We start from the raw sequence: 14,939 nt of genomic DNA on the forward strand, positions 1-14,939 counted from the left end.
GCTCACTGGCTGAGCGCGGTGTGGGCGCAACACCGAGGGTTGCGATCCCGTTGCCAGTCCCCGGTACGGGCGTGACACCAAGGGTTGCGATCCCGGGTTACCGGTCAGTAAAAAAGACAAAAAGGAAAAAAATAAAGAAAGAAAGAATTGCTAGATACTGAGAAAATAAAGGCACATGAAATAATTGGAATGAACACAGTAATACCACTTTAGTTTTTAAAGAATGAGACTACTTATTTCCAAAAGCAACCAATATACCTTGGAAATAAAACCATTGTTCAGCTTAAGAGTATAAGAGGGCCGAACCCGTGGCTCACTCGGGAGAGTGCGGCGCTGGGAGCGCCGAGGCCACAGGTTCGGATCCTATATAGGGATGGCCGGTGCGATCACTGGCTGAGCACGGTGCAGGTGACACCAAGCCAAGGGTTACGATCCCCTTACCAGTCACAAAAAAATAAAAAATAAAATAAATAAAAAAGTAAAATAAATTTTTTTAAAAAGAGTATTATAAGAATACTCCCAACACTCATCTCTATCACTGGCTTACTATATGACTTTAGTGCAGGTGACACCAAGCCAAGGGTTACGATCCCCTTACCAGTCACAAAAAAATAAAAAATAAAATAAATAAAAAAGTAAAATAAATTTTTTTTAAAAGAGTATTATAAGAATACTCCCAACACTCATCTCTATCACTGGCTTACTATATGACTTTAGAAAATCCCCCTAAAGTCTGCAAACTTCAATTTCCTCATTTTTAAAATAGAGATAATTTTATAATAACTCATGGATTTACTCTGAAGAGTTAAATAAAATTGTGCATGTAAAGCCCTTTAGCACAGTGTGTGGCACATGTAGACACTGTTCTGGTTACCACTTTGGAAAGGTGGAGAAACCAGATACGGTCCCATCGTTCAGACTCAGTCCTTGGGTCTCTTCCCTTTTCTCTGCACTCACCCCCTTAGTAATCTCAGAAATTCTTGTGGCTTTTATACCACCTACATTCTGAAAATTATCAATATGTATGTCTGAATGACAGACATAAATTCAACTACATATTTAGTGTTTCCGTTTAGACCTATAATATGCTGTCACAATTAACATGTCCAATTCCTACCTTCTTTCCTTCTCTCTCAAACCCTTTCTTCCCACAGTCCTCCCCATCTCAGTTAATGGTAACTTTATCCTTCCAGTTGCTCAGGTCAAAAACCTTGAATTCTTCCTTCATTCCTCCCTTCATCTCACAAACCCCACATCCAATTCAGTAAATTCTGTCACCTCTATCTAGAACATACCCAGTATCCAACCTCTAATCCAGCCACTTGGCATCACTCCCACTGCAAACACCCTGGCCCAAGCCATCATTTGGATTATAACAGTTTAGCCTTTTCTTTTACCCTTCTTAGTAATTCGTCTATTGCCCACCCCCACAGAGTCATTCTTTTAAATATGAGTTAAACCAAGTTGCTCCTCTGCTCAAACCCTCCAGTGTCTTCCATCTCACTCAAAGTAATATCCAAATTCCTCACAATGACCACTTGGAGATCAACTTGAAGTCTTCCCTCCTCCTCAGTGCACTCCAGCCACGCTGGCCTCTGCTGTTCCTCAAGCCTGGCAGGCCTGCTCCTGCCTACTCAGGGGCCTTTGTACCTGCTGTTTCTTCCACCTGGAAGCCCCTCCGCATAGATACCTGCATGGCCCACTCTCCTACCTTCTCCTGCTCTTTACTTCAAGATCACCCCTTAGCGAGTCCTCCACTAGTGATCCTACTTAAAACAGCAATCCACCCTCCCTGCCCTCTCACTCCCTACGTCTCCATCTATTTTTTAATTGTCTGACTCTCTAGAATGTAAACTCTCTCTGGAATGTAAAGGGCGGGAACCTTTGTCTGTTCTTTTTGCTTGCTATGTCTCCAGAACCAAGAACAGCATCTTGCCATAGCAAGCATTCAATAACAATCTGTTGAACAAGTGAAAATGATGAAAGAATAGTTTTTTCTAGGCCAAGAATAGACGTTAATTAGCCTGCTAAATATAACTAAAGCCTTAAGACTTCTGGTACTTAAGTAGGTCAATTTTCAATTTTAAAAATGTGCTTATGAAATATATATAGCATACATAATAGTTGGTCCCTTAGCATACCATACTGTGTGTGTGCATATAGAGAGATAGATATAACCATTAGGCAACCACGTTTATTTTATAGTGCCTCACTAAGTTTAGTTTATACATGACACAAGAATTTAAACTTTAGTAATAGGATTCCTTTACTATTCTAAATTGACTCCCTAGGGAACTATTCTTTTTAATATTCTTCCACTATAGACTTTTTTTATTATTTTCTTTGTCTTACCCACATTATATAAAATAAACAAACATTTTACATTTTAAATGACTTATAGTGAGAAAAAGTTGCCTATCCCAAGGTTTCTAAGGAAAGACAAATTAATTTTAGGAATCGTATTATACATATAGTATTTTCCATTTATACCTTAGAATAAACTAAGTTGTTTAATTTTTTTCTCTTCAAAATAGTCTTTTCCTCTGAATTTTTCTCCATTTACAAAAAATGTGATATCCACCTTTTTTCTTTATAACTAAAACAACTGCTCCTCTAAAAAAGACTTGCCAGAGTCTTACTACGTATTCTGTCCTGGGCTATAAGCACAGACTCTCAATGTGAAAGTTGAAAAGCATTTGGAAATAAAATAAAAAGCACGTTGTCAAACATTTTGAATTTCATGGAAAAATGCAACCTCTTTTGACATTTCATATATAGACAAACCAACAGTATAAACCAACATTAGAAGTCAATGTTAGTATTGTTAATAATTGAATGTCCACAGTGACTTGGCACTGGATTGGTAACTCAAGGATTTAACACTCTTTAGAAAACACTGATCTTGCTCCTAAAAGGCTCCAACTTAATAAGTATCTAAGGAAGTTCAGCTTCATATAGACACCTGTCTCTGTGTTGGAGATGACATGCACACCTCCTACAACAGTCAAAGTAGCCTCAAAACTGAGTTGTTAAAGCCCTGTTTGGATCTCACCCCCATTTATCAATATCATTCCCTGATCCATTTTCTTTGTCTGCCACTAGAATAAAACTACAACCAATGAGCTGCCACCCCAATTATACACCCTCAGTAGCAAAGGGAAAATAGAGAGAGAAAAATGACTTTAAAAAAAAAAGGCAGATGAAAAGTAAAACTGCACCCCACCCCACTAATTGAGAAAAATAATTTTATTAGTGCTTGGAATAATGTTCACTTGTTCTATCTATGAAAAAATTGGTAAACAAATTAATGATATAAAAACCATTCTAAGAAATCTGGCTCATTTTTACATGCCACTTTGTTTTATTCTCTCATTGGTAAACCTTGTTTCCAAAAAAGATCATTCAGGGATCTCAGAGCACAGTTTCTAAAACGTGTGTGTGTGTGTGTGTGTGTGTGTGTGTGTGTGTGTGTGTGTGTGTGTGTGTGAAATCAACGGCTGCTACTTCCATTAGACCATAAGCTCCAAGAGTTCAGGGACAATTTCTGTTGTACTTGTCAGTGTATCCTCCGCGCCAAACACTGCGTCACCCAGAGTAAGTTCTCAATAAATATTTAGCCAATTAATAAATAAATGTCCATTTTATAGCATTTTCCGCATGTAACATAGTTTAAATCTTTAGTAGTGGTCAATAGATTCTTACTGAATTGTGTAAAGAGGATAGTCTTGAGGAAGGTGGTTTTGGAATTACAACATATTAATTAAACCACTAAAATAATAATTACAAGTCATTTATAACTATTTCTTCAGGCATGTTCTTAATTTGACTCTATTTGTTAAACAACTGATTCATACCAACTTTCCACTGACAAAATCCCTATAGTATTTGACATATGCTCACCCAACCTCCTGGCTGTGGCCTCTCTGGATCTCTTTCTAATACCCTGTTCTCTTAGTTCTCTGCTCCTCTTTGGTCTCTGCTAACTCCTTCCTGATGTCTCCCCTAAGTGTTGATACTTCTCAGGTTTGCCTTCTCTCTTCTGTTGGGGAAGCAGCATAAAGTAGGAGTTAACAACATGGGTTTATAGTCAGCCTGCCTGAGGTCAAATCCCAGCTTTGAAACTTTCTAGCTGTGTGATATTGGGCCTCATTGACTTCACTGATAAAATGGGATATCTGTAAAAAAGGGGATGTTAATAGTACCTACCTCATGGGGTTGCTGTGAGGGTTAAATGAGATAATACCTGTAAAATGCTTTGTTAGTGCTTAAGAAATTTCAGGTAGGCACCTATAATCTCTTCCTCCATAATTTGATCAATTCCGACACTACATCGTACATCCGTCACCTCTCAATGCCAATATGAACAATAACCACTTCATCAAATGCAACCTGCTCTCTGCAGGACATACTCCTTCCTGCCTCCAAACTCCTATGGTCCTTTGAACTTCTCCTAATGAATATCCCTTATGCTACATTGTGGTATGGTCATTTGTCTAAACTTTGAATCTTCTTTGCCAGATTGAGAAGCTACGTAACGTATAGAACAAAGCCAAATTTACAACATATTTAGGAAGCCTTTCAATTTCTCTAAGCCTCAATTATCTCATCTGTAGGATGGGGAGAATAAACTCTCATGAAGAAATAAAAACTGGTGTTTAACTGGTTTAAAACTGTTTGATAAGAGAAAATACTGTACTCACTATAAGTGGAAAATTATCACAATTAGGTAAAAATATGTGAACACTAGAAAGATTGCAAAGAAATAGATAAAATTTTAAGAGCAATTATCTCAAGTGGAGGGATCGTGAATAATTTTTGTTTAGTTTTNAAATTTACAACATATTTAGGAAGCCTTTCAATTTCTCTAAGCCTCAATTATCTCATCTGTAGGATGGGGAGAATAAACTCTCATGAAGAAATAAAAACTGGTGTTTAACTGGTTTAAAACTGTTTGATAAGAGAAAATACTGTACTCACTATAAGTGGAAAATTATCACAATTAGGTAAAAATATGTGAACACTAGAAAGATTGCAAAGAAATAGATAAAATTTTAAGAGCAATTATCTCAAGTGGAGGGATCGTGAATAATTTTTGTTTAGTTTTGATTTGATTTTCCAGTTTCTACAACTAACTTGTATTTCTCTTGTAACTGATTCGTTAAACAAACATTTATACAATACCTTTAGAAACTACATAATGGTCTTATGATACAAAAAGGATTAAGAAACAGGCAATTTATAAAAGGAAACATCAAAAAAATTACTAGGTAATATATGACTCTCAGTACCATCCAAAGAAAAAGGGGAAAAAGACATGTCTGCCTTCAAAATACATCAAATTTCAGTCATAATGAGACAGGAGGAGCTCGGTTTCTCTGGGCTCAGGTTACAGGACATGACTCTGGGTTACAAGCCATTCCCCAAGGTTTCAGGCCCCTTTTCTAGGCCCTCCCCTACAGGAAAGTTACTGTTGCTTGTTGGACCTGTTTTCAGCACCATCACAAGGAAATTGAGAACTCAGAGGGTTGGCTTATGCAAGTTTAGTGACTGGGCATGCTCCGTAGAAAAGTTATATAACCCTGGTAGCTGAATGACCTTCCATTTTGGATGCTAAAGAGCACACAATATTACTGAATATATCTGATGCATGTGATAGGATTTGACCAATGAACATGCTCCAGGAAGAAACCCACTGAGCATGTGCAAGACTATGTCACATAACGGGCAACCCTTAATTGAATATTCACTAGATAGCAAAACTATAAAAGCCGAATCCCAGCAGAAGGGGCGGCTGTTGCTCACTCTCCTGGAGCCAGCGTGCACTCGGCCTGTGCAGGGTGTATTTTTTTCTTTTTGTAACAAACTTACTTTCAGCAAGTGGCTGCTCACCCTCTTGAGCCAGCTGTACTCTGTATTGAACTTTAAGTGTATATTTCTTTTTTTTTTTTTTTGTCTTTTTTACTGACCGGTAACGGGATCGCAACCCTCGGTGTCGCGCCCGCCCCGCGCTCAGCCAGTGAGCGGGAACCGTCTCCACATGGGATCCGAACCCTCGGCGGGAGCGCCGCCGTGCTCCCAAGCGCCGCACTCTCCAGTGCGCCACCGGGCTGGCCCTTAAGTGTATATTTCTTTTTTTTTTTTTTTGTCTTTTTTACTGACCGGAAACGGGATCGCAACCCTCGGTGTCGCGCCCGCCCCGCGCTCAGCCAGTGAGCGGGAACCGTCTCCACATGGGATCCGAACCCTCGGCGGGAGCGCCGCCGTGCTCCCAAGCGCCGCACTCTCCAGTGCGCCACCGGGCTGGCCCTTAAGTGTATATTTCTTACTTTTGTATTAAACTTGGTGTAGGCCCTGCTCCATCTCTGGAACTATGCTGCACTCTCTCTGTGAAATCTGTATCTCTTATTCATTATATTAAACCTGCTCTCATTTTCTACTGTGATTCTGCTCTTGGATTCTTTCCTGTGGTGGAGTCAAGAACATGGTAAGAGGACAGAGTCGGTTGAGGCCAACTATTGCCCCCACCCCCAGACCCTTCCTCTGGCATTAGTAATGTGAGTGGGAAAGGCATAAGAAAAACAAAATAAACCTTAGAAATCACCTGCCAAAAATATTTGCCATCGCAAGTGGTTAGGATACTGACACAGCTCCTGAGTCTCAATTTTTTAGAGCCCTACATCTGGCCTACCACAGGGAGAAAGCAACATGAACACAGAGATCAAGTCTGTGGTCAAGAATTTATGTCTGGCTCAAATCAAAGAATCCACATCAAGGAAGATTTGAAGCTGCAAAAGGTACATGTTATAGTCAGCGCACTTCATCATTTTGAAAACTTTTCTCAACTGCAAACTCAACATGTTCAGAGCTATATTTACTATCTTTTTTTCAAAGCTTGCTCCCCTTCCAGGGCTTGAAAGCATGGCTTTGGACTCCAGTAGACCACAGATTCAATTTCAACTATGCTATTTATTGGCAGAGTGACTTTGGAAAGTTATTTCATTTATTTGAGCCTCATTTTATTTGTAAAGAGAGGATAATTATATTTACCCTACAGAATTGTCAAGAGAAATAAATGGGGGGGAAATGTGCTTAAGGCATTTAGCATAGCACTTGGCACAAATAAGAACTCAAAAATGGTGATCATTTTGCGGTAAACAATCACAATTTACCCAATGGAGGTATTAGAGTTGCTCTATCCCCCTCCCCCATATGTACTAAAGTCACCAAGTCCAGACAATTCGGCCCCTGAAATATCTCAGGAATCTTACACCTGCCTCCTCTTCATGTCTACTGCCACATACTAATGGTAGCATTTCTTACCTCTTGCTCAAATCATTGCATACCCAATCAGTGATACCTCCTTCTCCTGCTCCCAGCACTCACCTCCAACTTCGCCAACAGTTTTCCCCAGGCAAACACCAGAAAAAGTTCTCTTTTCCCAGAGATAAAATATGGCCATGCCCTCCCCTGCCCTCCCCTGCTTAAACATGCTCTGGTCTCCTGTTGCACCCAGGACCAAGTCCAAGCTGAATAACACAGCATGCAACAATCTCTCTGCCTTAGCATATCTTTGCAGCTTCATTTTATGCCAGCCTCCCAAGCCTCACACACATTCACCCTAAGCTGGAACCACACTAATCATTGTCTAAAAATTACATTTTGTCTCCATCCAACTCCCAGGAACATCCTTCCATTCCTCTTTATATAACAAACTCCTGCTGATCTTTCAGGAACTCAATCCAATCACCTTTTCTATGAAGCTTTCCTCTGAGACAGAGTTAGAGGAAGGGTAAACATACCCCTAGGTAAACTTACCCTAACAGCATAAGTTTTCATCCCTGTTATTACATTGCATTTTAATGATCTGTTTTCCTTGTCTCTTCTCAAAACTCAATGGCAAATTATTTGGAAGCAGACTCCATATGTTTTGATCCTATGTTCCCAGTGCTCAACATCTATTGGATAGGCAATAGATGCCTTTGAATAAATACATTCTGGTTAAAACTGGAAATTGAGGCTTTATTAAAACTGGAAACTGAGGCCTGATAAACGTAACTCAGTAAGACTGTTTCACCAACAAATGTTCCCAACCAAGATGGCCCCAAAGTTTTATGACCCACTCTGCTATCATGTGAAACCATGGTAAACATTCAAAGTATCCATGTTATTAGCAAAAAAGAAAAGAAAAAGAAAATGAAGTATCTATTTGCCTGTTTCAATCTTCCTGTTCATATAAGGGTCTCCCTTTCTTAAGGGAGAAAACCCTTAGTAAAAGCATGAAAAATCCCTTTTTGCTACCATATATTAAGTCCTTACTGCATGCAAAGCCCTGTAACACATTAGTTCTCATTCTACTAAAAGTTCTGCACACTTGGTACAATTATCCTCATTTTGAAGGTGAAGAATCTACTTCAGAGATGAAGTTGCTCCAAGTCCCATAGCTTGAGAATCCAAGACATGTGCTGTGCTGTTATGCCATACTGCCCTTCTACTAGGTGACCGAGCCAATGACCCTCACACCATCCCACCCACTCCTAGCAATCCTGATGGGAAGTTAGGGAGAAAATAGGAGTGGGAAAAGCAAAGAAGATATGAAAAAAAGGAGAATGAAGGTTGGTAAGAAAATGAAAGGGATCATCCCTTAGAAAATGTACTTTGAATTTTTTTTTAAGCTGCAATGAGATTTCTTTCTGCCAATGTCAGATCTATGCAAAAGAATAATCATCAGTGAAACTTAAAATCAACATGTTATTCCTTATTAAAGAACAATGAAAACAAACAGGTTCGTTTTATTAATCCGCAAACCTAATAACACTCAACAAAAGGTTTCTGTAAATTTTAATTGCAGTAACCTGGACAATGTTTTACTATGACTCATTGGCTTGAGCCACAATGTTTGTGCAATATATTTTGCCCTGCTTTATGAGATTGTAATTGCAGTGAAATGCTACTACACATAGTCAATTAAAATATACCAGACTTATCAAAATAAATCATTTTGAGAAATAGCATGTGCTGTACTTATTTATTTTACTTTATAAATCCTGCATGTCTGTGGAAAAAAGAAATCCATAAATTTGTTCTTCTAGGTGAGCTCTACAATTTCTTCTCCTTACTTTTCTTCTTCCTGCTCAACATAAAAGATGATGCCTTTTTTCTCAACAGAAAAGAAAATGTCTTTTTCTTTTCTGGAATATGCTTACTAATTGTTATTTATTCTGTAGTGTTTGAGATTGTTAACTCCTAACATAGAGAATGTTTTCTATGAGCCTTTTCACAAATACTTGTCAAGAGTAAGAGAAAAGAAAATTCTGTCCTGTCCTCTGCAAAGGGGACCGCATCTGTTGATGGCCACTGATTTCACCTGAGCTGATAACTTCATTTTTCCTGTCTCTAGGTTTGCTCTTAATGGTATTTCTCACCCTTTCCTCATTCAAGAAGTTCTACTGCTCCTGTTTTTTCTTCTTTTTCTTATAAAACTTTTGAATGAGATACATATTCCAGGGTTTGCTGATGTTTACAACTCCATAATCCTATAGCCAAAAACGTCAGGGTCACAGATGTTGCACAATTCAAAATTTTGGAGAATTTTTAGAATAGAATATATTGAGAGTGATGACCCATATACTATATAAAATCCTCCACTGGGGTCTGGGGGTGAACCCTACAGTCAAACACACCCATATTTCTGCAGCAACTTGAATGAATTTTTACATCAAATAAGAGAGAGACTATAAATAGACTCACACTTCACCACCAAAAATGTTTCAGAAAACCTTTCCCTTTTCAGAGCTCTTATGATTTCAAAATTGCAGATGAGGGATTGTGGATCTGTACATACTCTAGTTATAGGACTTGGGGGAAGCAGCTTTGCAAAGGGCCACTTGTTAGCACTTCATCATTTTGGAGCACAGCCCAAGGCTCTGTGTGAGTCCTGCTATTTAAGTATGAGTATGTGGACATGGTAGATGGTTAAAAATCCTAAGATTGTGGTTCCAATGAGACCAGAAAAAGATTCATCACATTAGGCATATGGAAGACTTTGTCGGATACTAAGGTGGTAGGTGTCAGAATTAAATAAAGCATGTGAATAAGCAGGAAGACCATTTAATTTTGAGTGTTTTGTTAATTTTTTTCTCGTTAATTTTATTCTTAGTTTTGTAAAGAAAATATACCCCTGGTTTACATGCGAGTTTGATTGGACACATGTCCTCAGGAAGCAAGCTACAAACCAGTAGGAGCATATTCATTATCATACATGAAATTAGACAGGGGGATATAAATGAGCTAAAAAAATTGATAATATCATATATCACTGTCCTTTCTTTTAGAACCTTGTGAACATGTGGATATACTTAAAGGTCATCTTTATGTTGGATAAAATCAAAGACAGATCCAATAGATTTTATGTTAGTCTATTTCAAAGTAATGAGTTGGCTGAAGTAATGCTTTTTCCCAAAATAAATAATTCTGAAAGAAAATAGATCTTTATTTCTAAATCTTCCTCCTCCTTTCTCAATTAATGAGACTTTGTTGGTAAAAGGAAGTTAAGAAATTCAGCATAAGCCTGATTATATCATGAATGTAAAATGAGCAGAACAAATAATGGGCTCTATACTCTTTCAAGCAAGTTAAATAAGCCCATAATAGCCCACCAGTTGTGTAAACACTATTTCACTATACTTGTAAAAGAAATATTGACTTACCTATTAACTAAAATTATCCTGGCATGCTTCTGCTAAGCTTATTAGTAATTCTTATGGTGTATGTGAATGTTTTTAGTTGTAGACTTTTATCAAAGATTAAAGAACTAGAAAAACATCCATTTAGCAAGCCCAGAAGGTAGGCACGTACCAGGCTATGCTTTACCAGAATACATTTTAGCAACTTGCAATCTCAGAGTCTAAAAAATCAAAGTGTGATTTCCATCCTGGCATGAGATATCCCATTACATAGCAGCTCATTAACACTGAGAAACCTTCAAAATCATAAATAAGAACATTTCGCTCAAACAAAATACTAAAAGAACCTAAATTTAGCCTACTAACCTTACTCTCATATGTAAGGATATGATATCTCTGACATCTTACCAATATGTATTCAGGTGAATAACATTGTTGAGAGAAACCAGAAATGTGAGTGTATATAGACAGACAGACAGACAGACAGACAGACAGATAGATAGATAGATAGATAGATAGATAGATAGATAGATAGATTTTTCAGGGGAAAAAAATGTTTAATATATACTTGTCCCTGTTGTTCACATAAAAAACAACCATTCTCTGCTGCAACTGGTTATATACTTGTCCCTGTTGTTCACATAAAAAACAACCATTCTCTGCTGCAACTGGTTCCACTACAGCCCCAAAAGACTACACTGTTCTTTATAAAAATATGTAATTTCTTTTTCAATAAAATGATAGTAAACCCAAGGTCTTATCCAATTTGTGTAGATGAGGATAGAATTTCCAAGTGTTTTGGAAAGGGTACAGGATTTAAAGTCAAAAGGCTCAGGTTAAAATTTTGACTCCATCACTAACTTGCTGGCTATCATTAGGAAAACCACTTGCATTTCCCATTCTTAAATGTGGGGTAAGAACTATTACTACCTCTTCATGAGGACACATTGAGAGACTGTGACTGTGTAAAAAGGCTGAGTCAATGCTGATGGTCATTATCATGTAGTTTGAGAAGCTTATCATATAAATTAAATGGTATTTGCCACAAAATAGAGATCATTGCTCAAGAGCCTTCCTGAAACTTTTTTTTTTTTAGCGTGCAAGGAATCTGATTTGCTGTCTTTTCATCTTTATTAGCTAAGATAAGGTGCTTAACATACATCCACTCATCAATAAGATCACCATCAGCCAGACCCTTCTTATTTTTAACCCATATGATTTTCTATGTTATAAGGACTACAAAACTTTGAATATTCATCAGGTCACTCGAAATATTCATGTTGTCTGTGCTTTCAGGTTTTTACTGAGCATACTTGATTGCAAGTGATCACAGCTGAAATCTCACTCACTGGCTCAAACAACAAAACAAAATTAACCGGTTCACCCAACTGGGAGGTAATGAAGTAGAAATGCCTTTAGATTCAGACGTTTAAAAGTTGACCTTAGACAGAATAACCACAAAAATTCCTTGAACTGTTTAAGTCAAGTGAACAGATATGTGGGGGGGGGGGGGAAGGAACGGGTAAAGGGGCATGAAAATCAACTACAATGTATATTGAGAAGTAAAATAAAAAAATAAATAAAAATAAAAGTTGACATTAGGGTTTTGCTTCTCTCCTTGCTAATGCTAATGTTCTGTTCCCAGTGAGCTTTCTCCACAAGGCAGAATGGCAGCCCCACAATTTCCAGGTGTCCTTGTCCTTACAACTCATGAAGCCAGAGAAGACCCTCTCATACCAGTGTCCATAATAATACCTCAAACAAATTTAGAGTGTTCTGCATGGGTCACATTTCTACCCCAGTGGTGGTGGGGTGAGGCCACATGATTGACAGCCTTAAAGTTTGCGAAGGAGTTTTACTGAAAGGAGAGAACAGTTGGGCATGCAAAGAAAAAAAGTAACAAATGTTCATTACACCTAGCCCCATCCAGCATAGCTGTCTTTCCCATTTAATTGAATAAGAAATCTCTCTGCTGTACATAAATTTGTTAACAAGCTTTGATTCCTAAAAGAAAAGGAAAGGGAATAATAAAGATTAAATCTACTGTTTTAGGCCCAGTTCCAGACATTTTAACACTTAGAACAGCCTAGGGGAATGATACTCCCCTTTTACAGAGACAGTAACCGAGACTTAGATAGGCTCATTCTGTGCCCATGGTCAAACAACCTGAAACTGAAAATTCAAATGCAGCTCTGTCTGATTCATTCCAGAACCAAAGTGCTATGCTCCTTTTTGCAACCATGAAGTTAAAAAAAAGTTTTGCTTACAATCCTTAAACAGATGATGGGCATAACCATACTTGGATGCCTATGTTGATGAATCGACCTGTCAACAAATATTTGTTAAGTTCTCACTCCTATGAGTTCATCGTGTGAGTCCTACAGGTAAAGAAGACAAATGGCCTAGTCCCTGTCTCCAAAGTGGTCAGAATAAAGTTGGCAACACGAAACAAACATACATTCAGTAAAACTTTAGCTTTTAACTGTGTGCTATTTTTAACATACCCTTCTTTGAAATTCATCACCCTTGGGACTGTTCAGAGTCATATCTCCTCTGCAAGCTCCATGAGGAGAGGTAACTCTCTCGGACACTGCTGCATCCCAGCTGTAGCTGTTCTACAAATATCAGTTGATTGGTGATTAAGGCATTCTATAAATGTGGAAGGAATGGCTGAGAGAATCAAGAACAATGTGAGAATAAGCAAAGTGTAGGAGTGCATGTGGTGTGCATAGAGACAAGTGAGGGAACGGGCCAGAACTGGGCACCACACTGACTATCCAGAAACTCAGGTTATCTCACAATTTTCAGTGGCACTGTCAAGTTTTCCAAAATCCTGGGCCACAGTTCCTTTATTTGCAAAATAAGGAGGATGTAGTCAGTAATCTTCTCTCCACTCTCTCTCCCTCCATCTAATGTAGAGAATCACAAACTTGCTGGTGGTTGAATTAACCCAAGAAAAGAGCATGTTCAGAATACAGATGTAGGTCAAGACTACATATTTTTAAAAATTCCACAGGTGAACAGCCAGTTTTTAGGATCACTCCATAAGTGAACGAGGATAAATACCTCACAGACACAAAGAAACAAATCTTCCCCACTGTAAAATTCACAAGTTTATCTAGGAATTCAGGTGGACAGGCTATGCAGAAGGAGATTAAGAGGGACCTTGAAAATCCCTGCCACCATGAAGCAAGGAGGCATTGCGCCCCGGAGTGAAAATTGTGCATTTTGTGCGTTGGCCTGGCAGGCTTGGGCCATCACCTTTTTCAGATGCTCATTCAGGTCCGGAGAGGGCAGCTTTATGTCCCTCACTGGGGTTTTCTCTCCAAGAAGGCCCTGAATCCTTTTCCTCCTTTCTCCTGCAGATTCACTGTAGGACACATTCCGAAGTGTGTAAGAACACGCGTTTTCCACTAGCGCAACGCAGAGCCTGGTGCTGCTCACCTGGGTGGGACTGCTCTTGGCTCAGAGAACCCTGGGACACAGGATGGAAAGTCCCCCGAACAAGAGCAAGCAGTGATCTGTCTGTCCGGCATCGCTTTACTAAAGGTGACTTCCACGGGATTCTAAAACACTTTTACAAAACAATTTTTCGCTTCGACTTCCTCACCCCGGATGAGTAGGAAGGCAGCACTGAGTGCTCACCCAAGAGCTCTATGTATTTAGGGGCAGCCCAGCACTTTGATTTTAGGGCAAAATCAAGCCAGCCAGTGTGGCTGACGTAAGGATCAAAAAAGCCGCCCATCGTTCGCTGGGGACACCTGCCTCCTTACCCTGATAACGTAACTATTTTTCTGAATTAGATTTTAATCTTTTAAGCACTCCATGTATACCATCCGTTATTTGAAGCGCACTCGGAGTAAGCGTGCCGCATCCTCCGGTCCCTGTGCGTCCGCCTATGTCGCTCTGAAGAGGTCCCTCTCGGCTCTTGGATCCGGGTCGCCAGGACGTAGGAAGGGGTGAGCGCGGGGGTCCCCTGCCCGCGCGCGGCGCAGAGCGCGGGAATCCGCTCCGTGGAGGCGCAGTCGGAGCGCCGAGACCTCCCCAGCACCTCACGCCGCCGGCGGCCTCCCAGCCCAGGACGCGGGAAAGGAGGGAGGGGACTGGAGGAGGGAAAGTGGGGCCGGGCGGGGGGTGCCTGGGAAGTCGGGCTGCGCTGACGTCACTGGGCGCGCAATTTGGGCCGGAGCGCTTTAAAAAACGAGCGTGCGAGCGGAGATGCTGCTCCACACAGCTCAGGCCGCCTGCAGCAGCAAC

Source organism: Galeopterus variegatus, unplaced genomic scaffold (genome assembly GCF_000696425.1).
Source record: "Galeopterus variegatus unplaced genomic scaffold, G_variegatus-3.0.2 Scaffold1289, whole genome shotgun sequence".
In the NCBI taxonomy this organism is placed as follows: Eukaryota; Metazoa; Chordata; class Mammalia; order Dermoptera; family Cynocephalidae; genus Galeopterus; species Galeopterus variegatus.